The sequence below is a fragment of the Chiloscyllium punctatum genome, chromosome 36 (genome assembly GCF_047496795.1).
Source record: "Chiloscyllium punctatum isolate Juve2018m chromosome 36, sChiPun1.3, whole genome shotgun sequence".
In the NCBI taxonomy this organism is placed as follows: domain Eukaryota; kingdom Metazoa; phylum Chordata; class Chondrichthyes; order Orectolobiformes; family Hemiscylliidae; genus Chiloscyllium; species Chiloscyllium punctatum.
Window position 1 is genome coordinate 26,249,078 of NC_092774.1, and position 26,956 is coordinate 26,276,033.

At 45.0% G+C, this 26,956-nt stretch overlaps 1 protein-coding gene, 1 long non-coding RNA gene and 1 pseudogene across 2 annotated transcripts in view; 1 reads left to right on the plus strand and 2 right to left on the minus strand.

Annotated features, from left to right (window-relative positions):
* LOC140460903 (uncharacterized) overlaps window positions 1-26,956 on the plus strand; it is a 261,829-nt gene that overhangs the window by 92,569 nt on the left and 142,304 nt on the right. The gene's annotated exons all lie outside the window — the stretch shown is intronic.
* LOC140460049 (uncharacterized) overlaps window positions 1-26,956 on the minus strand; it is a 95,986-nt pseudogene that overhangs the window by 42,650 nt on the left and 26,380 nt on the right.
* On the minus strand, window positions 15,553-19,328 carry LOC140460928 (uncharacterized). The gene is made up of 2 exons (XR_011954395.1): window positions 19,046-19,328; window positions 15,553-17,754 (listed from the first exon to the last, which is right to left on the minus strand). It is a non-coding gene; the product is annotated as an uncharacterized lncRNA (long non-coding RNA).

Below are 26,956 nucleotides of genomic sequence, written 5' to 3' on the forward strand. Positions count from 1 at the left end.
TAACACGTGAATAGGACCGTTAAAAAGGCATATGGGATACTAGATTTCATGACATTAATGGCGCCTTCAATTCCCACGATCCCATGCGATCGAGAAACCTCTCTATGGGGCCCTGGCAGTGCGCATGCGTGCGGTGAGTGTGAGCGAAATGGTGCCGGCGGCTGAAGGAACAAGAACAGGACCCGCTGGAAAAGCTGAGCAGGTCCGGCAGCTCGTGTCGGGAGAAATGTGAGGACGGGTTTCGGGTCCCGGTGATCCTCCTTCAGGACAGGACCAGGTTTCAGAAACATCCCGGGGAGGTCGCCAGGCCCGAGCGCCAAGACCTGGCTCCTGCCCCCGGGAAGAGGAGACAGTGAGACAGGGTAGGATTGGGAACCGCGGGAGGAGGGAGACTGGGGAGTTTATAAACTCCTAGGGGGAAGCCTGAGGCCGCGAATAAAACGTCCTCAACCCACTTCGCCGAAGGAGCTCTCGTGTTGCCCGGGCAACAGGGCGCCATCATTGTAAGGATAAGGCACATGTTGACTTGGGGCGGGGAGCGCGGGCGGCCATCTTGGTGAGGGCACCATCAGCCGTCATTTCCGGGAGAGAAATGACAGTTGGTGTCATTCAACTAGAATTTCCTCATTTCACTCAGAGACCTGTCCCTGAGCTTGGTCTGTGTGTCCTTCAGACAGGAAAAGGGAGTGGGAGGGAGAGAGATCTAGAATGACACGAAGGCGGACTGTGAATTTGAGGTGAATGAATCTGATCATTTGTGGTGCTGGGTACTTCCAAGATCGCAGTGACCAGGAGAGTATTGATGTGTTGATGTTATTTTCAGTTTGTAGACAGGAGAAAAGAGAACGTCAGGAGTGGAGGAAAGACATGATGAAGATAGATTTGAAATTCAATGCAGGAGGAGGGATAACTTGAGCCAGCACTGGCCCAAATCCCTCCAAACCTTTCCTATTCATATACCCATCCAGATGCCTTTTAAATGTTGCAATTGTGCTAGCCTCCTCCTCCTCCGGCAGCTCATTCCATACACTTACCACTCACTGCGTGAAAAAGTTGCTCTTTAGGTCTCCTTTAAATCTTTCCCCTCTCACTCTAAACCTATGTTCTTGAGTTATCGACTCCCCCACCCTAGGGAGAAGACTTTGTCTATTTATTCTATCCGTGCACCTCATCATTTAATAAACCCTTTATAAGGTCACCTCTTAGCATCCGACTCTCCATCGAAAACCGCCAGACTGTTTAACTTCTCCCTATAGCTCAAATCCCTCAACCCTGGCATCATCCTTGTAAATCTTTTCAAGGTTCATACATCCTTCTGATAGGAAGGAGACCAGAATTGCATGCAATATTCCAAAAGTGACTTAACCAATGTCATGTACAGCCACAACATGACCTCCCAACTCCTGTACTCAATACTCAATTAAAGGAAAGCATACCAAACACCACCTTCACTCTCCAATCTATCTGCGACTCTCCTTTCAAGGATCTATGAACCTGCACTCCAAGGTCACTTTGTTCAGCAACACTCCGTAGGACCTTACCATTAAATAGTTCTGCTAAGATCAGCCCAAGATTTGCCAATTGCATGATCTTGGACCATAGTTTGAGGTGTAGATTACCAGCACCGGGATTTGTAAACTTTTAACCCCATCAATTTCCCCAACACCATTTCCCCACAACTACACATTTCCTTCAGTTCTGCTCTCATTGGACCATGTGTTCCCCAACATTTTGGGGATGTTACCTGTGTTTTGTGATGATAGAAGCAACATATGTGGTTAATTGGTCTGCCATCTCTTTGTTCCACATGAGATCTTTGCCTGTTCTAATTGTTATTGTTTTCTCTAATTTTTTTTTCCTCTTCACATACCCTATTTTCCCCTTTTGACCAATCTTTTTGTTGAAACCTGAACTGCTGCCAGTCTTCAGATCTGCTACTTTAATTTTAGCAAATTTGTACGCCACTCCTTTGGATCTAGTCCTATCCATCATGTCCCTTGTTAGCTGTGGCTGTGCCACCTTCTGTGTTTATTTTTCAGACAGGAAGGGGCAACTGTTGCAGTTCCTCCAGGTGCTCTTTAAATGTTTGTCATTTCTTTCAATAATGTTCCCTCATTTGTTGTGGCCTGTTCATGCCTCTGCCATTGTAATTTCCTTGCTTTAGATTTAAGTCCCCAGTCTCAGAATCACTTTTGTTCCTCTCCATTTTAACAGAAAGTTCTCTCATTCAGTTCCTCACTCTTTTGCAATTATTTCTTTTTCATGAAGAAATTAATATTTTGGAATTAAATTGCCATTGTTCAGCAAAACCATAGCCACATTTGGAATGTTGTGTGCAGTTCTGGTCTCCCTCCTATCAGAAGGATGTTGTGAAACTTGAAAGGGTTGAGAAAAGATTTACAAGGATGTTGCCAGAGTTGGAGGGTTTGAGTGATAGGGAGAGGCCAAGCAGACTGGGGTTGTTTCCCCTTGCGTGCTGGAGGCTGAAGTTTATAAAATCATGAGAGGCATGGATAGGGTAAATAGTCAAGGTCTTTTCCTTGAGATGGGATACTCCAGAATGTAAGGGTAATAGGTTCAGGGTCGGTGGGTGGGGTGGGGAAGGGAAGGTTTAAAAGGGACGTAAGGGGCAACTTTTTCATTCAGAGGGCGGTGTGTGTAAGGAATGAGCTGCCAGAGGAAGTGGTGGAGGCTGGTACAATCACAACATTTAAAAGGCATCTGGATGGGTATATGAATAGGAAGGGGTTAAAGGAGTATAGGCCAAGTGCTGGCAAACGGGCCTAGATTGTTTCTGGATACCTGGTCGGCATGTTCACTTTCTCTCTGGTGTGATGACTTTTGTAATCTCTTTTTATAGATTATTTGAAGATCTGAATTCAGAAGTTTCAAAATCAATAGATGAAAGGCTTATGCTGGGTTGTGAAACTGCCCTTGGGGCTTTGAGATACCTGTGGTGCTCTGTCATTGTTAGTGAGGTTGAAGTGTATTCCTTTGTCCGTGTGTGCTGTCTGGTTTGGTTTGTGAGGCTGCATGGGCATTCTGGGTGTTTTAGGTACAGTTTGGCCAATTTTGCTTTTGTGGGCCTATTGTGGGTTGGCAGAGTGGCAGATCTTTACCCCCTTTTCTTTTTGTTTTGCTTAGGGGAGGGATGATAAAGGGCAATGTAGCCGGAGCCAGGGGGATTGTCGGGTGGGGGGGTCTCGGTATCAGACAGATAGCTCTCAGTGTCCAAGTCTGGTCCAGGAGAGGCTATTTTAGGGGCAGGGATGTTCTCCCAGTGGATCTGTGCTAGCTGAGTGGTGAGGGGGACAGAGGGAATTGACTGTGAACAGCACAGTCGGATAGCCATGGCTAGCACTCTAAGCCCGGTAATGATAGCGATGAGGTCTATCAGTCTCTGCAGAAAGGCTGTGCACGTGCCCTCTTTCACAGTGAGCAGGTATCCAGGGCCATCCTGTTCTGCAGAGCCACAGTACGGATGGCAACAGCCTCAACATTCAGCTGGGCGAGTGCATCTGCTGTGGAGTTTGCCACCTCCTCTCATGTGGCAGCGAGTTAGTGGGCTTCTACCTGTAACCATAGGGTTGCAGAGTGGGGTGACATCAGGTAGAGAGCTGCTTCAATGGGAGCGAGGGCTTGTCTGCTGCATGACATGGGCTTTGGGAAGGGAGGGGACTGGGAGTGATAAATGCCATGTACTGTACAGGACAACGGCAGCCAGGGGTAGGCTTTGTGGCTACAGATAAAGCAGGTGCCGTTGTTGGTCCGGAGATAGCGGGTCTGGATCCCTGTCCAGCTGGTGAGGAAGGTGGTGTTCTGGGTAGTCCTGTTGAGGACCTGTGGGTTTAAAATGCTGCCTTCTGCAGTGTGCTGTGGGAGTTAGAAGCAGGGAGTCAGTGCACCGGCTCCAGCCAGCCTCCCATCCGGATGGCTGTGTGTGTTTCAAACAGATGGATCCTGCTGGTGGCCCGTGTGTGTTAGTGTCAGTAATGGTCAGGGCTGAGGGCTCATGGGAGAGGTTGTAGGCCGGGTAAAATTACCCTTTAAATTTTTCCAGGTGGTAACCTGCAGACCTCCAGTGGGCTGGGCTGTTGTCCCCATATTTGGTCATTGCTGGTGATATTTTGAGTGTGGTAACTTCAGGGGACCTGTCTGGTCCCAGGCACCATTCCGCCACGTCAGAGATATTCAAGGGGATTGAGGCTAAGGAAGTGCCCCCCGTGAGAGTGGACAGGGACCTGGTGCAGACCCCACAATGGGTCTAATTAAATCGCTGGGCATACCCATGGGCCATTTTGAGGAAGGTATTGGCCCGCACATCACAGTGGGTTATGAAATGTGCTGCCCCTTGGCCCTGTTTACCAGCAAGCAACAGTGTGATGGTCAGACAGATCAGATGGTGATGGCTACCGCGAGCAGCTGGATCCATCCTCGGTGGTCGGAGTGGTGCCTTCCTCTGTGTGGTCCCTGTTCATTGGAGGTGGAGCCCTCTTGCAGCTGGTGGCATGTGTCCATTCGGGCCATCCTTCCAGTTTTACAGCAGTCCGGGTCGTCATCAGGATCAGGTACGGGCCTTTCCCACCGAGGGGAGAGGGAATCTTTTTCTAGTGATTTTATGACATAGTCCCCAGGTCAGAACAGATGAATGGGCACTGATTGGTTTGTGGGCAACGCAGTCCTGACCGGGTTGTGTGTAGGACTAATGCTCCTGCTGAGGGCCTGGACATACTCTAGTAGGGCCTCGTGTCAGAAGCAGGGCTGTGTCTGTGGTGAGTGTCAGGGGTCTGGTGGCAGTGGGCATAGGCCGCCCCATAAGAACTTGAAAAGGGATGAGCGCAGTTGCTCAGTTTGGCTGCACACGTGTAGCATAGAGGGCAAGTGGCAAGGTTTCCTGCCAGGTCAGTCCTATTTTCTGGGTGGTTTTAGTCAGTGTGGTCTTCAGGATGCCATTCAGCCGCTCGACCATGCCTGACGACTGGGGTTGGTAGAGGATGGGGTGTCGCCGTGGTATCCCTTGTGCCTCACTAATGCCAGTTGCAAGCCTAGCCTTGAAGTGAGTCCCCCTGTCCGTCCAGAAACTCCACATCTGGGGATGACATCCTTTAGGAGGCATTTTATTACCATACGTGCATCATCCTTTCTTGTGGGAAATGCTTCCACCCATTTGGAGAACATGTCTCTGATGACCAGGATGTACTTGTAACCCTGTTTTTGGGGCATATGTGCGAAGTCCATCAGTCAGTGGCTGAAAGGCCCCTCAGGAACTGGCAGGTACTTGGCAACTGGCTTCCCTGCATTGTTCTGCAAGCAGATGAGGCACTGTGACAGCAGGGCTTGGGCGCGGCAGTGAATCCTGGTGCATACCAGGACTGCGTTACAGTGTGTATCATGCCCCTCTTGCCCGTGTGGCCAATGCTGTGGGCTGCTAGGGCCAGTGTGTGTAAGTGGGCACTTGGGCAAATGATGTGGCCATCAGGGTGTATTAGCAGGTTGAGGGAAGGAGATTGTGTGGCCCCAATGCAGGCCCAACTGTCATTTTTCCTGCTGTGGAGCAGTTTCTTGGGTAGCTTGCACAGCCTCCATGGGGTCAGGGAATACTGGGGCCTTCGCTATTCTGGGAGCCTGCAGGATATAGATGGTGGGGTGCAGTGTGACTTCTGGGCTGATGTGTCAGCTGAGGCATTCCCAAGGGTGCCCGGGTCAGTGGCTGAGGTATAAGCATGGCAGTTAATCGTTGCTAGGGCTGAGGATAACAGGGATGCTTCCAGGAGGTTAGAAATCAGCGTGTTGTAATGGCCTCCCTGCTGACGTGATGAAACTTCTCTGTTTCCAGAATGTGTCAAAATCGTGGATGACACCGAAGGCATATCTGGAGTCAGGATAAATGTTTGCTGTGTGTCCTTTAGCAATGACACAAGCCCTAGTGATTGCAAACAGCTCTGCAGCTTGTGCAGATGTGCCATTTGGCAGTGCAGCTGACTTTAGAACTGTGAAAGGAGTGTAGAGGGCATATCCTGTCAGTGTGCAGTGGTCTGAGGGCCTGAAGGATGAGCCACCTGTATAGAGTATGAGGTCAGAGTTGTCTAGAGGTGTTTCAGGGAGGTCAGGGCACAGAGCGATGACCTGCTGGACAAGGTCTAAACAGTTGTCATCCGTAATGATGGTCTGAGTGAGTGGGAGCAGGGTGGCGGGGTTCAGGGCAGGGGCACGTTGTAGGGACCATAAGACCATAAGACATAGGAGTGGAAGTAAGGCCATTCGGCCCAACGATTCCACTCCGCCATTCAATCATGGCTGATGCGCATTTCAACTCCACTTACCAGCGTTCTCCCCGTAGCCCTTAATTCCTCTAGACAACAAGAATCTATCAATCTCGGCCTTGAAGACATTTAGCGTCCCGGCTTCCACTGTGCTCCATGGCAATGAATTCCACAGGCCCACCACTCTCTGGCTGAAGAAATGTCTCCGCATTTCTGTTCTGAAATGACCCCCTCTAATTCTAAGGCTGTGTCCACGGGTCCTAGTCTCCTCGCCTAACGGAAACAATTTCCTAGCATCCACTTTTTCTAAGCCATGTATTATTTTGAACGTCTCTATTAAGTCTCCCCTTAATCTTCTAAACTCCAACGAATACAATCCCAGTATCCTCAGCCGTTCCTCATATGCTAGACCTGTCATTCCAGGGATCATCCGTGTGAATCTCCGCTGGACACGTTCCAGTGCCAGTATGTCCTTCCTGAGGTGTGGGGACCAAAACTGGACACAGTACTCCAAATGGGGCCTAACCAGAGCTTTATAAAGTCTTAGTAGTACATCTCTGCTTTTATATTCCAACCCTCTTGAGATAAGAGACAACATTGCATTCGCTTTCTTAATCACAGACTCAACCTGCATGTTTACCTTGAGAGAATCCTCGACTAGCACTCCCAGATCCCTTTGTGCTTTGGCTTTATTAATTTTCTTACCATTTAGAAAGTAGTCCATGCTTTTATTCTTTTTGCCAAAGTGCAAGACCTCGCACTTGCTCACATTAAATTCCATCAGCCATTTCCTGGACCACTCTCCCAACCTGTCTAGATCCTTCTGTAGCCTCCCCACTTCCTCAGTACTACCTGCCTGTCCACCTAACTTTGTATCATCAGCAAACTTTGCTAGAATGCCCCCGGTTCCCTCATCCAAATCATTAATATATAATGCGAACAGCTGTGGCCCCAACACTGAACCCTGCGGGACACCGCTCGTCACCGGCTGCCATTCTGAAAAAGAACCTTTTATCCCAACTCTCTGCCTTCTGTTAGACAGCCAATCCTCAATCCATCCCAGCAGCTCACCTCGAACACCATGGGCCCTCACCTTGCTCAGCAGCCTCCCGTGTGGCACCTTATCAAAGGCCTTTTGAAAGTCTAGATAGACCACATCCACTGGGTTTCCCTGGTCTAACCTACTTGTCACCTCTTCAAAAAATTCCAACAGGTTTGTCAGGCATGACCTCCCTTTACTAAATCCATGTTGACTTGTTCTAATCCGACCCTGCTCTTCCAAGAATTTAGAAACCTCATCCTTAATGATGGATTCTAGAATTTTACCAACAACCGAGGTTAAGCTGATTGGCCTATAATTTTCCATCTTTTGCCTTGATCCTTTCTTGAACAAGGGAGTTACAACAGCCATCTTCCAATCATCCGGGACCTTTCCTGACTCCAGTGACTCTTGAAAGATCTCAACCAATGCCTCTGCTATTTCCTCAGCCACCTCTCTCAGAACTCTAGGGTGTATCCCATCGGGGCCAGGAGATTTATCAATTTTAAGACTTTTTAACTTTTCTAGCACTATCTCTTTCGTAATGGCAACCATACTCAACTCAGCCCCGTGACACCCTTTAGTTTTTGGGATATTACTCATGTCTTCCACTGTGAAAACTGACGCAAAGTACTTGTTAAGTTCTCCTGCTATTTCCTTATCTCCCATCACTAGGCTTCCTGCATCAGTTTGAAGTGGCCCAATGTCTACTTTTGCCTGTTGTTTGTTTCTTATGTACTGAAAGAAACTTTTACTATTATTTCTAATATTACTGGCTAGCCTACCTTCATATTTGATCCTCTCATTTCTTATTACACTCTTTGTTATCCTCTGTTTGCTTTTGTATCCTTCCCAATCTTCTGATTTCCCACTGTTCTTAGCCACTTTATAGGATCTCTCTTTTTCTTTAATACATTTCCTGACTTCCTTTGTCAGCCAAGGTTGTCTAATCCCTCCCCGGTTAATCTTTCTTTTCTTGGGGATGAACCTCTGTACAGTGTCCTCAATTATACCTACAAACTCTTGCCATTTTTGCTCTACTGTCTTCCCGGTTAGCCTCTGCTTCCAGTCTATTTTAGTCAGTTCCTCTCTCATGCCCTCATAATTACCTTTATTCAACTGTAACACCATTACATACGATTTTGCCTTCTCCCTTTCAAACTCCAGACTGAACTCTACCATATTATGGTCGCTACTTCCTAAGGGTTCCCTTACTTTAAGATCTTTTATAGAGTCTGGTTCATTGCAAAGCACTAGGTCCAGAATAGCCTGCTCTCTTGTGGGCTCCATGATAAGCTGTTCCAAAAAGCCATCCTGTAAGCATTCCATGAATTCCCTTTCTTTAGATCCACTAGCAGCATTATTTACCCAGTCCACCTGCATATTGAAGTCTCCCATGATCAATGTAACCTTGCCTTTCTGACATGCCTTCTCTATTTCCCGGTACATGTTGCATCCCTGGTCCTGACCACTGTTAGGAGGTCTATACACAACTCCAATTATGGTTTTTTTGCCTTTGTGGTTCCTCCATTCCACCCACACAGACTCCACATCATCCGACGCTATGTCATTCAATACCATAGATTTAATTTTGTTCTTAACTAACAAGGCAACCCCACCCCCTCTGCCCACCTCTCTGTCTTTTCGATAAGTTGAAAAACCATGGAGGTTTAACTGCCAGTCCTGACCCCCCTGTAACCAAGTCTCTGTGATGCCTACTACATCATAATCATTCACTATTATCTGTGTCATTAGTTCATCGGCTTTGTTATGAATGCTACGAGCATTCAGGTAAAGTGCCTTAATGCTAACTTCCTTATCATTAGAGATGTTGGAAGTCATATGTCCTAAGTTATCCTTGCTTTTTTCTGCATTCTCAGTCTGCCTCAATTTTAAATCCGCCTGGAAACATGCTATCCTGCTGCTTATCTTTCCATTTACCTCCATACTCCCTGTCGCTTTCACTTTCCCTTCCCCCCAACTCAGAAGTTTAAAGTCCTACTGACCACCCTATTTATCCTCTTCGCTAGAACATTGGTACCTGATCGGTTCAGGTGGAGACCGTCCCAATGGTACAGATCCCCCCTGTTCCAAAACTAATGCCAATGCCCCATGAAGTGGAATCCCTCTTTCCCACACCAATCCCTTAGCCACGTGTTTACTTGCCTAATTTTCTTGTCCCTATGCCAATTGGCACGTGGCTCGGGCAGTAATCCGGAGATTATGACCCTTGAGGACCTGTGCTTCAATTTCCTGCCTAGTGCTTCGTAATGCCCAAACAGGTCCTCCACCCTAGTCTTGCCTATGTTGTTGGTACCAACGTGGACCACAACAACTGGATCCTCCCCCTCCCGCTCCAATATCCTTTCAAGCCGGTCAGAGATGTCTCGCACCCTGGCACCGGGCAGGCAACACACCATGCGAGACTCCCGATCCGGCTTGCAAAGGATACTATCTGTCCCCCTAATTATAGAATCCCCTATAACCACTACTTGTCTATTAGCTCCCCCCTCTTGAATGGCCTTCTGCACCATGGTGCCTTGGTCAGTTGGCTCATCCTGTCCAGAGCCCTTTTCCTCATCCGAACAGGGAGCAAGAATCTCGTACCTGTTGGACAAGGTCAAGGGCTGAGGCTCCTCCACTCCTGAACTCAGGTTCCCCCTACCTGCCTCACTTACAGTCACACTCTTTTGTGCCTGATCACTAGCTGAGCGTGAATTAATTAATCTCCCAGGTGTGACTGCCTCCTGAAACAAAGCATCCAGGTAACTCTCCCCCTCCCGGATGTGCCGCAGTGTTTGAAGCTCAGATTCCAGATCTGGATGGCTTTGGATAGTAAAGCAACCTCATAGCCAATTCTCTGGGTCTCAGTGAAATGTTGCTGCTGGAAATAGAGTAATCTAGTTACAATGATGCTAATCGGAAAACAGTTATCGGAGGAATGTCCTAATTCTCTACAAAAAGCAACATTCTGACAGTATTGATGGATCAGGAGCTTCCATTCCTCTTCCTCTGAAGCGGTGAGGTGCTTCCATTGTCCTGTCCCGGGAGCAATGCTCTTGCTGGTGCATCTCTATCTGACCTGTTATTTGTGTGGCTTTGGTATTGCTGGGTTGTGAAACTGCCCTTGGGGCTTTGAGATACCTGTGGTGCTCTGTCATTGTTAATGGGTGCTTGAAGTGTACAGGTATTCCCTTGTCTGCGAGTGCTGTCTAGTTTCGCTTGTCAGCCTGCTTGGTCCCTGCAGAGGCATTCTAGGTGTTTTGGTACAGTTTGGCCAATTGTTTTTGTGGGCCTATGTGGGGTGGTAGACCTTTTCCCACATACAATTACCAGGAATACTTGGAATCCTGAAAAGGATTCAGGGGAATTCTAGAAAGATGTTGCATCCCTTGGACTATTCCCAGAAAGTGAATGAACTATCAAGATTCATGTAAAGATTTGTGGGAACTCTTGCAGGGAAGTAAAGAAAACTAGATTTACAATTTAAGGCCAGACATGTTATTCTGCTAAGTTACTCCAGTTAATTTTGGTATTTTTTTCTTTGTTTAAAAATGTGAAAACTTAATGAACAGTTTCTCCAGTTAATCACTGGGTATTTCTCTTCAGAATTAGAGGTCATAACAAAACTGGGTGTCATTGTGGGATTTTGATTCTGCAGTGTATGCTTGGTAAAATTTGAATGAACAATATTTCAAAGTGAATTTTATCGTGTTGAGTACTAAGACTTTCTGGAGAGGAAAGATCTGTCCTTGTGTGTTTTGCAACACTTAATCAAGGTCAGTTCAATAGAATAAGCAGACAGGTTGATGCTAGAGTTGAGAGCTGGGGCAAAACATCAGAAATAATGCAGGCAGGAGCACAGCAATTAGGGTTAGAAAGTTAGTCAAAAATATAAAATCAGGTTAGAAAGTTTCATCAGGTTAATTTTTAAACATTAACAAAATTAAGTACAGGTTTTGTGGAAAATGAGTCTGGGGATTCAATAACGGAGGATAAAGAGATGGCAGATGAATTGAAAAGAGTTTGAATGTCTTCATTAGAGAGGATACAAGTAACACCCTCGAACTAGCTGTAAATCAGGAAAGGGAGGGAGGGACTGAAGAAAATTACAATTACCAGGGAAGTAGAACCGAGTAAACTGTTGGAACTACGAGTTGCCAAATCCCAGGTACCCGAAAGATTTCATCCTTGACTCTTAAAGAAAAACTTGTTAGTGAAATAGTTAGTGGTTTTAATTGGTTTTAATTATTCAAACCTCCTATTAGTTTCAGAAAAGGCTTCTTTAGATTGGGAGACACCTTTCTTGAAAAAGGGAGACTGAGAACAGGAAACTGCAGACCATTTACCTTAACATAGGTCATGGGGAAAATGTTCAAAGCTATTATTAAAGCTGTTATGACAGGGCACTTGACTAAGTTCAAAGTATTCAGGCAGTGTGAATGTGTTTTTTGTCAATAGGAGATAATATCATAATTTTTTGAGGAACTGCCAATCTCCAGTGCTCACAGGGACTGAAATCTCTTCCCTCAGTCCCCACATTTCCACGACATCTCTGCAGTTCTGGTGTCCTTTTGGCTCTGTGTTTCTTATGAACGATTGAAAGTGTGACCGCAGTCAGAAAACGTGTAATGTTTCTTCAATCTGTGTAACCGGTTAAAGCTCCTTCCCACAGTCAGCTCATGGGGCCACTCTCTCTCTCAACAAGGAGAAGAGACACACAAAAATTGAGCAGCCAGACAAAATGCAAAAGCAATAAGATGTCGAGCCACAGGAGAAAAAATTGTGACTGCTCTTTTTTTTCCCCCCCCATGGGCATTTGGACACTTAAAATTTGTCAGTAACTCCCGTATTCCCATAGAGCATACAACGCATATTTGCCAGTATCAGAAAAGCAGTATGCATGCCCGTTGGTGTCAGCAAAACACTGGGCATGCTCATCGCTGCCAGCAAAAGTGATGTGAGACCTTCTTTTGATGGACGATTGGGGAGCTCTGGGGAGACGAGTCCTCCTGCCAATCAGAGCCACCCTATTGTCTAAATAGGGAAGTTGGACCATGACCTTCTGAAGTTGCTACACCTGCTCCTTTCTGTCTGAATGAACATTGAGCTTTGCCCAGACTGAAAATTCCTTCTTCTGTGAGTACGGCATTCTCTTTTCTTGCCCCCTTTTCCATTTCTTTTTCATTCTAGGGTTCAATTGTTGACTTGCAGCAACTGAAAGGAAAGGGAGTGAATCCAGAAGGAGACAGACTCTGGAAACGTTGGTCCAAGTCTGCGTCAATTGGCAAAATAGAAGGCAGGAGGCTGGAAGAACACAGCAAGCCAGGCAGCATCAGCAGCTGGGGAAGTCGACATTTTGGGTGTAACCCTTCTTCAAGACCGGGGATGGGTGTTGAGGGAGATGCAGATAATCTTGAAAGGCCCACCCTCTGGAAAGGACACGCGCCATTCACCTCATCTATACCCCTCATGATTTTATAAGCCAGTATAAGGTCAACTGTCAACCTCCTGTGCTTCAGTGAAAAAGTGAGTGGTGATGGAAAAGCACAGCAGGTCAGGCAGCATCCGAGGAGAATCAGGGCATATGCCCGAAATGTTGATTTTCCTGCCTTCTCTGATGCTGCCTGAGCTGCTGTGCTTTTGCAACACCACACTCTTGACTATGATCTCCAGCACCTGCAGTCCTCACTTTCTTCCAGTGAAAAAGTCCTAGCCTATCCACCTATATGCAAGTAGATTCATATCTGTTCAATGCTGATCCAGGCTTAAAAGACCAAATGGCCTTGCTCCCAATTCTCTTCCAGGACATCAACAGACCATAAGACATAGTAGCAGAAATTATGCCATTCAGCCCATTGGGTCTGTTCCACCATTTAATCATGGCTCTTGAGTTTCTCAACCCCATTCTCCCTGTAATCCTTAATACTCAAGAACCTATCTATCTCAGTCTTAAATATCCTCAATGACCTCTCCTTCTGTAGCAGTGAATTCCATAGATTCCTCACTCTCTGGTGGAAGAAGTTATTCCTTATCTCCATTCCAAAAGGTCTTCCATTTACGCTAAGGCTGTGCCTTCGGGTCCTCGTCTCTCCTTCCAATGGAAGCATCTTCCTAGCCTCCACTAGGCCCCTTTCAGTGTTCTGTATGTTTCAATTAGATTCCCTCTGAGTGGGGCCTGTTAATTAGCATGAACCATTAGGATGTGGTACAGCAGAGATTAGGTTCAGCAAAGTGAGAATGGAGGGAGAGTGTGTTGGATGGAGATTTTCAGCTCTTTGGGAATGAGAGAGGAAAGAAAGTTTGATATAAAATAGAATTGATCAGATGGACTGATGTCCCGAGGAGTTAGAGATGGAGTTTAATTTAGAGAAATGTGAGGTGTTGCAGTTTGGTCAAGCAAGCCAGACAGGACTGACTCAGGTAAGGGGAATATTGCAGAACAAAGAGACCTTGGCATGCGGATTCAGAATTCCTTGAAAGTGGAATTTCCGGAAGATACAATAGTGAAGAAGGCGTTTCGTATGCTTTCCTTTATTGGTCAGAGCATTGAGTCTAGGAGTTGGGAGGTCATGTTGCGCTGCTCAGGATATTGGTTACATCCTTTTGGATTCAGTTATGGCCTCCCTGCTATCGGAAAGATGTTGTGAAACTTTGAAAGGGGTCAGAAAAGATTTACAAGGCTGTTGGAGAGTTTGAGGTACAGAGACACGGTTGTTTTTCCCAGAACTTCAGAGGCTGAGGGGTGCCCTTATGGACGTTCATTAGGGGCATGAATAGTGTGAATATCCAAGGTCTTTTCCCTAGGGTAGCCCAAAACTAGAGGGCATATGTTTGAGGTGAGAGGGGAACGATTTAAAAGGGACCCAAGGGGCACCTTTTTCACACAGAGGGTGGTGAATGCATGGAACAAGTTGCCAGAGGAAGTAGTGGAGGCTGGTACAATGACAACATTTAAAAGGCATCTGGAAGGGTTTAAAGGGGTATGGGCCACATGCAGGCAAATGAGACTTGATCAATTTAGGATATCTGTCAGCACGGACGAGTTGGGGTGAAGGGTCTCTTTCCATGCTGGATGACTCTAATCACCTTCGGTGAAAGCAGAAGTGTTGTGAAGTCTGGACTTTCAGAGCAGCTTTCAAAGATGCTCCCTTACTGGGAGCAGAAGAAGTCACAATAAAATCTTTGATTTGTGAGACAGCAACTGAGTGAGTACATCTGGGATTTTGGTGGAAAGTGGGAACTGTGGGGATCAAACTCTATCCAATCCAGGCATTTCTGCTTGTGGATGAGATGAGGCGTAAGATTAGGGGGAGTAGATGTAGGACAGAGATGAGGAGGAACTGTTTTTCCCAGAGAATAGTGAATCTATGGAATTCTGTGCCCAAGAAAGCAGTAGAGGCAGCTTCATTAATTATGTTCAAGACACAGTTGGATGGGTTTTTGCATGATAGGGAAATTAAGGGTAGTTGCGATAATGCAGAGAGGAGGAGCTGAGACAAAGGATATATCAGCCTGATCTTAATGAATGGTGGATTAGGCTTGATGGGCTAAATGGCCTATTCCTGCTTCTGTTACTGTGAAACTATAACCCTTCATTTCCCATAGCTAACCCACCTAACCTGAACATCCCTCAACACTGGGGGCAACTTAGCACGGCCAATCCAAATCAAGACTGGTGAGCAATGTAGCAATATAGAAAATGAACATCAGAGAACAATAGAAAGGGACAAGGACAGTAAATATACCAACAATCAAAACTGAATTGGAAAGATCACAAAAATTGAAACTAAAAACGGTGTGCATTGTAACAAAAGTGAATGAATTAACCGCACACATTGAAGAGAATAATTATGATCTGAAACTCCTTCAGAGAAAGAGCTTCAGGATGACTTAAGGTTGGCTCCTGAATATCGAGGAGGTAATCAAATGGGAAGCTAGGTAAAGGCAGAGGGTTGGCACTGCTAATCAAAGCACTGATTACAGGGTAGTCTGGTGTTAGCTCGAATTTCCGGTCTTGATTTCTCTGTCCTCCTTTGATCTCCCTGTTCCCACAGAATATGATGTTGGCCTGTTCTCAATTCTGTTGAAGCTTTGACACCCCCTCCCTTCCTCTGACACCTTTGGGAACAATAAAACATTCAGTCAATCAAGCCCCAACCCACAATCTCCCAGTCTGTCAACCATCCAGACAGAGTGTAGTCATAGCAGGGAATCAAACGAGAAAAATGAAACGACATTCAAAATAAATAGATGCTAGTGTTTAATGTTTGTTCATTCAGAAGTAAACTAGAAATGGGGGTCTTTCAGGATTCATATAGTGCCCGACTTGAGGAATTCTCTCTCCCTTACCTTTAACTAATAGTACCCAGCTATGATTTACAACAATATTTACACCAACAGAAATAAGATATATGTTCTCAAAAAAGTATAGTGCTATACAGGATGGATAAAGACATTTTCTTTCTCTTATGCACTCACACACGCATAAGTCCACGGAGTGAACATGTTTGAGAAGACGCATTACAGGAAGTTCTGGGATTTGCATATTAATGGTACCTGCAACCCATTCGAAAAGATTAAAGTCTTAACAATCTAGGTTTTTCAATACATCATTTCAGTGGTAGGGTACTGTAACGTTTTTCCATAAATTCTGTGTCTTATGATCTTATTCTCTGCAACCACCTATTGAAGGAGCAGCACTCCAAAAGCTAGTGTTTCTAAATAAAACTGTTGGACCCAAACCTGGTGTTATGATTTTTAACTTTGTCCAGGGTAGGGGGAATTTGCGATGCTAAATACCCATAGTACCTAGGGATGTGCAGGTTAGGTGTGGTAGGGGTAAATGTAGAGCGGGGTGGGTGGGTTACCCTTCGGAGGGTCGATGTGGCTCGTTGGGCCGAGTGGCCTGCTTCCACACTCTGGCAATGCTCTGAACGGAAGGGATTTCCAAACATGTGCAAGGCGGGCCGGCCATAGCATGCGCAGTGTGGGGTCCCATTGTAGGTGTAGGCGGAGCCCAGCCCCATAACCCATTCTCTGCCTGACCCCTGACCCATTGATGGCGTCACAACACGGAAATGGCCCTACCAGTTTGAGTGAAACTGCCTCCCGCTGGGCAACTACTCATCCTGGGGTGGAGAGAGAGAGGGGAATGGGGGAAAATCTGTTCACTTGTAGCAACAGGAGTGAATCCAGGGACGGAGAAGACTCTGCAAAAACAGGGTGTGTCTTAATTACTTGGGTGAGGAGGAACGGAAGGATAGCGTGGGGCTACTTTTTCCCAGCACGCCAGAGACTGAGGGGGTGACATTATAGACTTTTGAGGGTCATGGATAGGGTCAAGAAACAATGATTTTTCTTTGGGATGGTGGAGTCCAGAACTCAAGGGTAATAGGTTTAGGGTGAGGGCAGGGAGAGATGTAAAAGAGACCTTGGGAGCAACTTTTTCAGAGTGTGTGTATAGAATATATCCTTTGTCTCGGAGGAAGAGGTGGAGACTGGTACAATTACAACAGTTAAAAGGCATTTGGATGGTCGTATTAATACAGAGATGTTCAGCACAGAAACAGACCCTTCAGTCCAACTCATTCATGCTGACCAGATAGCCAACCCAATTTAGTCCCACCTGCCAGCACATGGTTCACATAGGAGCCAAGTAATGGCGAATGTGACTAGATTAATTTAGGATATCTGGTCAGCTTAGACGAGTTGGGCCAAAGGGTCTGTTTTGGTACTGTACGACTCTAATTGTTCTTTGAACACAGACTGTGGTTGTGAAGACAACTTTCAGAGCAGATTTCAAGGATGTTTTGCCCTTACTGAGAGCAGACGAGTTTGACTGGATATGGTTGATGTTAGTGTCTTGATGTTTAATTTTGCTCCCACCTTCCCAAAATGTTAACCATTTTGTGTCTGGTTGTTCCTCAAGAATTGCCACACTTTGTTTTTTTGCTTCCAAAAATCAGACCTGTTCACTCTCAACAGTAGCCCAGTGTTGTGAAAGACATTAACTTTCAAATGGAGTTATCCAAATTTAGAGAGATGTCAGTCTTGACGTTTTTGCTTTTCGGCCCCTGTAAGATCCTGAATCAGCACCTTCAGGAGAATTAGTTAGAGCAGAGTGAGAACAGAGGGGAAGAGTGTGTTTTCAATTTTGTGGAATAACAAAAGAAAAGAATCTTCCACAGAATGTAGAATTACTTGTTCTGAATTTCTACCCTGGACTGACAGAATATTTGAAGATCTAAAGACAGAAATTTCAAAAATGGACAGATGAAGGGCTTTGCCTGAAATGTTGACTCTCCGGCTCGTTGGGTGCTGCCTGACCTGCTGCGCTTTTCCAGCGCTGCACTTTTCGATACTGACTCTCCAGTGTCTGCAGTTCTCACTTTCATGTCAATGTCTGACAGTCACTTGATCCATCGGGAGCACGACAGTTTTCAACTGATTCTGTGAGAAGGAGCAAAGCTTTTTGGTTCCTGTTTCAGTACATTTTCAGCATCAGTGGGTCTGGATGAGAGACCCTACTGCTGCAGCGCACTGATTGTGGAGAGTATAACAGATATACGGCCTGGCAAGAGGAATTCACTGCAGGGAGGGCCTGTACATGCGTTTGTGTGCAGCTGAAGCTTTGGCCATGGCGAAACCCAAGGAATCCTGCCCCGTGGAGAAACCATGGAAGTGTGGTGACTGTGGTAAAGGCTTTTGTGCCTCGTCTGCCCTGGAGACTCATTGGCGCAGCCACACTGGGGAGAGACCATTCTCCTGTCATGTCTGCAGGAAGGGCTTCAGTGGTTCCTCCGCCGTGTAGACCCACATGACAGACAGGCCCGTCAGCTGCCCCAAGTGTGGGAAGACCTCCAGCAATTCCTCCACCCTGCTGAAGCACCAGCAGGTCCACACGAGGAACAGGCCCTTCAGCTGCCCCGAGTGCGGGAAGGCCTTCAGTGATTCCTCTGCCCTGCTGAGGCACCGACAGGTTCACACAGGGGAGAGGCCGTTCTCCTGCCCCGAGTGCGGGAAGGCCTTCATCAATTCCTCCACCCTGCTGAGACACCAGCGGGTCCACAAAGGGGGGGGGGGGGGGGGGGAAGAGACCTTTCAGCCGTCCTGAGTGCGGGAAGGCCTTCAGCGATTCTTCCACCTTCCTGAGGCACTGGCAGGTCTGCACTGGGGAGAGGCCGTTCCACTGTGCCAACTGCGAGAAGGCCTTCAGCAATTCCTTCAACCTGCGGACCCACCAGCAGCTGCACACAGGGGAGAGGCCGTTCACCTGCTCTCAGTGCAGGAAGGGCTTCACCCGTGCCTTCCACCTGCAGAGCCACCAGCGAGTTCATGTACCATCGTAAAGGGATTGAAGGAGTATTGGCTGAGTTCTGTTATGAACTGGAAATTCCACCTCCCTCTGGGGATTCCTGGGTGTGAATCCCAATGCAGCAGATGGCGGTATTGGAATTTGGTTAGAAATCTGGAGTTAAAATCTAGCTATGAAACTATTTTCGCGGGGGGTGTGGATCCAATTACAAAGGGGTAACTCGGTGGTGAGGTTGGGGGAGTGGGGGGGGGGGGGGGGGGGGGGAGTGGGGAGTGTGTGCGCTTTAACCTTGAGATGTTTAAACAGCAGCTACTTTTTCTATGCACAAGCCCCAGTAAAATCAGATGTAAAGTGAGTGTAAAATGTCACTATGACAGGACAGGCCCCACATTCCTTCCCCTCCGTCCCCCCCCCAACCTGCCTCACCTTTCACCTCCCGGGCCCAGTACCTTCCAGGTGGCCCCAGAGTTGACACAGGGGCCGCCCCACGACCAGTAGAACTCCACCACCCAGGCGGCCGACGGGTTCCCAAACAGGCCCTTAACCCCATCCGCCTCCAGAATGGTCACCGGCTCCTACCTGCTGTACAGCCGGGCGGTGTGGCCGTGACACAGCAGCTGCACCAGGAAGGCGGCGGTGCCCAGTGACGGGTGTCTGCCCCGGGGCCGCACGGCACCATTTTCCTAACGGCCGCCCCTTCCCCGCTCGAGCGCCTTCACCCCCGCGTGACGTCAGCTCAGGGGGGATGGGCGGGGCCGGGGGAGCCTCACCGTCACCAAGTAACAGACACCTCGCGCTACAACTGCTCATTCACAAAAACAAACTCTCCTGTCTCGCCTTGCAGCAGCATTTTAAAGGGACATGGACATTTTAATAGGCTATTTCTGCAGTAAAGAGATTTAAATGGACACGATTATAATTCAAAGGGATGTGGGCACATTCAAAGGGGTATCTTAACATGTAAACTACGCTGTCCTATTTATAAATAGAAATATCCCTTTAAGAGACACATTCATATAAAAGGATAAATATACATTATAGAGGGGCAAGATTGCGCTTAGAGGAACATAACATATTCAAAGGGCTTAGCTACATGTAAAGGAGCATTTTTGTATTTAAAAAGATACATTGAAATCTGAAAGAGACTTGGTCATACTTAAAAGTACGTGGTAATATATTTAGAAAGCATGACCACATTGGAAATAGTGCAGTCACTTTTAAAAAGGGAGTTGGTCTGGGGGTAAGATGGTTCAAGTTTTAAGAAAATAAGCAAGTTATTACGATTTAGAATGATCTTAAAGGGGTGATGGAACCTGAAAATGGCAAAAGTAATTGCAAAATTCTTGGAAAGAAAATGATTCCAGATGTTTGTGGATACAGGGAAATAATTCAACAAAAGAGCCATTACAAATTTGATGGACCAAACATTAACAAGATATAAATGGGAGAATCAATATTTAAGTAGAAATTCCAATTTTTGTTCTCCTCCCAAAGGCTCTGTCTTGTCAGGGTACAGCGCAAGCCAGTAGGCCTTGCAACTCAACCACATCTTGTCCTCACCCAATATTCATGTCTGTGTTCTTAGCAGTCAGGCTTTCAAGGAAAATAAGGGATGATGAAAAATACTGGCTCTGTCAGTGATGCTCACATTCCATGAACAAATAAAACAATTTGTGGTGCTGCCCTCACTGCATGTGCCAGAATTAAATGATCAAAAAAATTCTGAACTCACACTACACACAGTTTGTGCATAATGCCATTATTTTTATCATTTCGATTGATATTCAGTCAGTACCAAATTAAGAGCAGCCATGGTTTATGTTTCATTGGTAATTATACATGTTGACTTTCTGTTATCACTATCTCTTTGATGTTCTTAAAATAATCTTCAGATTGTTTGACAATTGAATGACATTATCAGACTGAAAATTCACAACTTCACCAAATGCCAAAACATTCTTTCGGCTATTTGAGCAATAGCACTGACAAATGAAATATCAAAGAAATACAAAGTTATGAGGAGGGATACGTAGCTTGCTTAGCCAGATATAACGGCAGTGCAGAGAATTTCAAAAAAGTGCAATAAATATTCATTTTGTACCCCTTATTCTATTCATTCAAGAATTTCAAATTGAGTTTGAGGTAATTCCAGAGCAAAGGGCAACACTCGTTTGTTAATACACTCACCATAAATTGTGAAAGATTGTTTTAATCAAAGTTAGTGTTTAATCCCAAATGGAGCAATTAAGTGCAAAGTTACTTTCAACCATTTAATAAAATACTGCAAATTTTATTTCATATGAAGATATAATCATTTTGTAATTTAGGTAAGATGTTTACAAAGGAAATATATTAAATGAAACAGCTTTCCTGGGTATCATTATTTACAATAGTTATGCAACTATTATTTGACAACTGACCAACTAATTGAAATAATTTCAGAATAAATTAGCTGCTTCATTATTATACAGATATTTTAATAAAAATATCATGAAAAGGAAATCTTTAGCACAAAGAACAAAATTAGATAAAATACAAAATCATCCTAAAGAATTTACTTCAAATCGTATCTATTCAATCACAAAAAGATGATGATCAATGTACCAAATGACAGACAATCACTGGTAACGAAGGAAAAATATTACAAAGAATGTATGTATCTTAAATGAATATCTATGCTGCGTTGGACAACAACAACTGAAAGTTTTTTTTGTCAAATTGACAACTACAGCAGCAAAACTTTATAAAATCCACCACTGAACCCAGTCTGTAATGAACTTTTTTTTCAGGAAATCCTTTTCAGACTTCAGGCTTCTCCAAATACAATTCGCACGAAGGAAAGATTAAACTTAGTATCTGGATGGGGACATGAATAGGAAGGAATCAGAGGGATATGGGCCAAATGCTGACAAATGGGTCACTAGCTAACTTTAGGATATCTGGTGGGCCTGGACTGAAGGGTTTGTTTGTGTGCTCATTAGAGATGCCCCTCTTCTGGGATCCCCAGTCATCTCCCCATACCAGCTGCTATTTTCATGAAATAATCTGACAATTGTTGGCTTCCATCAACCTCTTTGATCCTGAGAAATTTCCTCTCTCTGCAAAGTGTGGTTCATGTTGGCAAGTTCAATCCTCCTCCGATCCTCAGTAACACACTTTATAATGTGCAACGTTCTCAATACCTGTTTAACGTTCAGTGGGGAAACTACTTTCAGTCCAACAGTTGGACAGAATTCCTCCGAAATGTTTTTCGCAAATGCATCGCTCCCATTAGAGCTTGTGGGTCCACAGTTAAAATGCTTTTAACAGACTTTTTTTATTTCCCTGCCTTCCCAGGATATAGAATTTCTCCCACCAGAAATTGTTTGCCCTGAAAAAATTCAGTAGGAAGATTATTATGGAGCTATCAGTAAAAATGTTGGGTCACCCAAAGTTAGAAAAAGAACATATCTCTTAAAGGTTACTGTTCGATTTGCCCTTTCAACATTCCTTGAATTTAAGGTGTTCCATTGTAGTGTTTAATTATGATCCATTAAAAGCAGTATCCAGTCTCATCTGAGTGCAGAACCAACTCAACTGACTGAACAACTGAAATAACTCTTCTGTCTGCTCTTTAGATGTGACATCCTCTCTCCCTCTCTCTCTCTTGACCCAACAGGATGACCAGGGCTGGAAGTACCACCCTCAGAATACAATTGCTGATCTACAGTTTGCTTCTGCTGCTGAACATAAGGATTTAAAAGCTGCTCGCCTGAACTTGCACAAAACACAAAAAACAAACTGTTCACCCGTGCCTGCGCAGAGGATAGATTTCACTTGGAACAGATAACAAAATAGCAACTGTTATGAGTCCCACAACACGTGTATTTCCCATGGACAAAGTTAAAAATCACACAACACCAGGTTATAATCCAATAGGTTTATTTGGAAGCACTAGCTTTCGGAGCGCCGCTCCTTCATCAGGTGGTTGTGGAGAATTAGATCGTGATCACAGAATTTATAGCTAAAGGAGTCAAGTATCATGGAAATGTGATACATTAAACAATTTTAGATTAAATCTTTCATCTTTTAGAATGGGTTTCTGCTCTATGGTATGTTAATCCCTGTATGTGATTTTAATTACTTTCTCAAGAATGTCATTTAAATTCAGAGTTTTTCTAATAACAACAGGTGTGAATTCTGTCTGGGTCCCAATGTTGAGTCAGACTAACATTTTTCTTAGAAAAGCTCTGCATTTAAATGACACTCTTGAGAAGGTAATTTATAGATTAGGGTGCAGGTTAGGGTGGATTGGCTGTGCTAAACTACCTATAGTGCTCAGGGGTGTGCAAATTAGGGTGGATTGACCATTGGAAATATGGGTGGGATTGTGTGGGATGCTCTTTGGAGGGCCAGTGTGGAATAGATGGGCCGAATGGCCTGCTTCCACACTGTCAAGATTCTGACTCACCCCACAAAGGAGCATTTTATCTGCATTTATCCTGTCAAGCCCCTTTCAGAATTCTACTGGTTTCAATAAGGTCACTTCTGGTTCATTGAGATATACAGCTCAGAAACAGACCCTTCGGTCAAACCCGTCATTGCCGACCAGGATTCCCAAACTAAACGAGTCCCACTTGCCTGCATTTGGCCCATATCCCTTTAAACCTTTTTAAAAAATTTATTAAACAATTTATGGGCAGCACGGTGGCACAGTGGTTAGCACTGCTGCCTCACAGCGCCAGAGACCCGGGTTCTACAAAGCTTGTGAGAAGATTTGTAGCTCGGGTCTCGTTGTTGTGGTTCTGTTCGCCGAGCTGGGAATTTGTGTTGCAGACGTTTCGTCCCCTGTCTAGGTGACATCCTCAGTGCTTGGGAGCCTCCTGTGAAGTGCTTCTGTGATCTTTCCTCCGGCATTTGTAGTGGTTTGAATCTGCCGCTTCCGGTTGTCAGTTCCAGCTGTCCGCTGCAGTGGTCCCTACACTAAGGAAGAGCCCTTTACTATTCATTTTACCTCCATTCCTGCATGATTTTATAAATCTCAATGAGGTCAACCCTCAACCTCCTGTGCTCCAGTAAAAAAAGTCCCAGCCTCTCTTTATAACTCAAACCCTCCAGTCCTGGCAACATCCTGGTAAATCTTTACCAAACCCTCTCTAATAGTATTCTTCCTAACAGGGTGATCAGAACTGTACTCAGTACTCTAAAAGTAGCCTCACCAATATCCTGCACAACCCCAAAATGCTGTCTCAACTCCTATATTCAATGGTGTGAAAATGAAGGTAAATGTGATACATTAATGTATCTTGTCTATCTTGTCTTAACTATCTTGTCTATAGGTGATGCAACTATGCACCTGAATCCTCCCACGTCTCTGTTCTACAACACGACCCAAGGCCCTACCATTACCCGTAAAAGCCCTGTCCTTCTTTGTTTTAGCAAAACGTAACCCCTTGCCTCTCTCATACACACACTCCCTCTCAGGCACACACATACATCCCCCAACACACTCACAGGCTTAGACTCCATCACACTCACACTTTACCATGCATGCACACACTCTTACGCGCACACTCACGCACAAACCTCGATGGGGTGAATTTGTATTGGCAGAATCATATTTGCAGATATATTCAATTTTGCTCACAAAGTACACAATCTGCAGGCACCCAATCCATGTAATATTTTATAAATTCCTACTTCGGAAATAGAACCAGTCTGATTCAGGATTGGGATACTGACAGACTCGAACCTCACACCTTTCATGCATTGTATGAGCTGAGATGTCACCTTTTTTTAAATATAAAACTTTAAGTCATCTCTGGAATGTGACTTAAAAGATGTTCTGTGATTTACATATTAATGAACAGAAACCTGAAACCCATTCCAAAACATGAAAGACTTAACCGCAATCTAGGTTTGTAAAATATGTCCTATCAGTTGTATGACACTGTGATCTTTTGCTATAAAATCTGTGTCATATGATTCTACTCTACAGCTATCCAATGACGAGGCAGTGTTTCGAAAGCTAGTGCTTCCAAATAAACCTGTTGGTCTATAACCTAGTGTTGTGTGGTTTTCAACTTTGTCCATTCCAGTCCAATACCGGCACCTCCATGTTGTGTCTCGTGAACACAGCCCACACCTCCCGGTGCTGCCAGTAGACTTACAATGCTGATGAAATGACACTGCACTCCTGAAAAATTTACAACTTCTAACGATACTAGCCACTCATTCCCTGCTCCATCTGATACATGACATTGGGAACTTAGTGCAGGAGGCTGAAAGAAATGAGCAGCTTTAAAACAAAAATCTCTTGGAGCTCAAAGCTTTCAATGAGAGTCTGAGCCCGCCTGTAAGTTCAGGTATCCTTTATTGTGATCCAAATTTGTTACAGCTTCAGATCCTCCCAGCAAAAAAAGTGTTTAAAACGTTGCTACTTTTTAAACAGCTCAAGGTCAAAATGCACACACCACCCCCCACCTCACCTCACTTTCTTAACTACACAAACTGAAGAAACATTGCACTATTCGCAACTGTGACTCTACAGTTTTCCTGAGTGTGATCACAGTTTCAATTGTTCATCGGAAACAGAGAGCCAAAAGGACACCAGAACTGAGAAGTTGTGGAAATGTGGGGACTGAGGGAAGGGATTCCGTTCCCTATCTGTACTGGAGATTCATCAGCTCAGTCGCAGTAGGAACAGGCCGTTCTTCAAAACATTATTTCAACGTTATTTCCCATTAACGAAAACACATTCACACTGCCTGATTACCTTGAACTTATAACATAAGTGCCCGTCATAACATCTTAACCAATAGCTTTCAACATTTTCCCTCTGGCATATGTTAAGGTAAATGGTCTGCAGTTTCCTGTTCTCTGTCTCCCTTTTTTGAAGAAAGGAGTTTAAAAATCCAAAGAAACCTTCCTTGAATCTAATGAGGTTTGGAAAATTAAAACCAATGCATTAACTATTTCACTATCCAGTCTCGGATGAAATCCTTCGGGTATCCGGGACTTGTCAACTCGTAGTTCCAACGGTTTACTCAGTACTACTTCCCTGGTAATTGGAATTTTCTTCAGTTCCTCACTCCCTTTCAATTCCTGATTTACAGCTACTTCCAGGGTGTCACTTGTGTCCTCTCTAGTGAAGACATTCAAGCTCTTTTCAATTCATCTGCCCATCTCTTTATCCTCAATTATTGAATCCCCAGACTCATTTTCTACAGAACCAACAATTATTTTGTTAGCTTTTAAGAAAAGCTGACGCCCCAGGGTTTAAAAAGCCCCAGCTTCTCCCTATAATTCAAACCCACCTGTCCCAGCAACAGCCCTGTAAATCCTTTCTGCTCCACCATTCAATCTGATCTGCTCCTCATCCCATTTTCCTGTCTTCTCCCCATGACCTTTCAACCCATCACCAATTAAAAACCTGTATAACTCCTCTTCAAATTTACTCACTGTTTCAACATCCAGCACTTTGGGGGAACGAATTCTACAGATCCATAACCTTTTGGGAGAAGTAGTTTCCCCTCAACTCTGTTTTAAATTTGCTCCCCCTTATCCTAAGTCTGTGACATCTCGTCCTAGAATGCCCCAGAAGAAGAAGCACCCATTCCCATGTCTACTTTATCCATACCTTTTATCATCTTGAATATCTCAATTTGATCTGCTCTCATTCTTCTAAATTCCTGAGAGTATCAGTCTAAAGAATTTGATATCTCTTCTTTCAACAATCCCCTCAACTCTGGGATCAATCTAGTGAGACTCCTGTGAATTACCTCCAAAGTCACTACATCTTTCCTGAAATAAGGGGGTTAGATCTGGGCACAATCCTCCAGGTGCGGTCTCAGCAATGCCATGTACAGTTGCAGCAACACTTCCTTACCTTTATATCCTATTCCTTTAGCTGTAAAAACCAATATACCATTCGCTTTCCTTATTATCAGCTGTACCTGCATGTGAGCCTTCTGTGACTCATGAACAAGGATACCCAGATCCCTCTGCAGCAGAGCACCTCTCCCCATTTTAGATAATAGGTTGCCTTCCTGTTTTTGTGACCAAAATGCATGACCTCACACTTATCCACCTTAAACTCCATATGCCACATTTTGACCCACTCTCCGAGCCTATCTGTATCCATTTGTAAGGTTCTTATTTCGTCATTGCAATTTACCATCCCACCTATTTTTGTGTCATCCGCAAATTAGGCTATAAAGCCTTTATCCCTGTCTCCAAGTCACTAATGTAGATTGTAAATAGTTGGGGTCCAAGGACCCAACCCTGTGGAACCTGACTAGTTACATCTTGCCACCCAGAAAAAATAAGCCATTGATTCGGACTGTCTGTCTTCTGCCC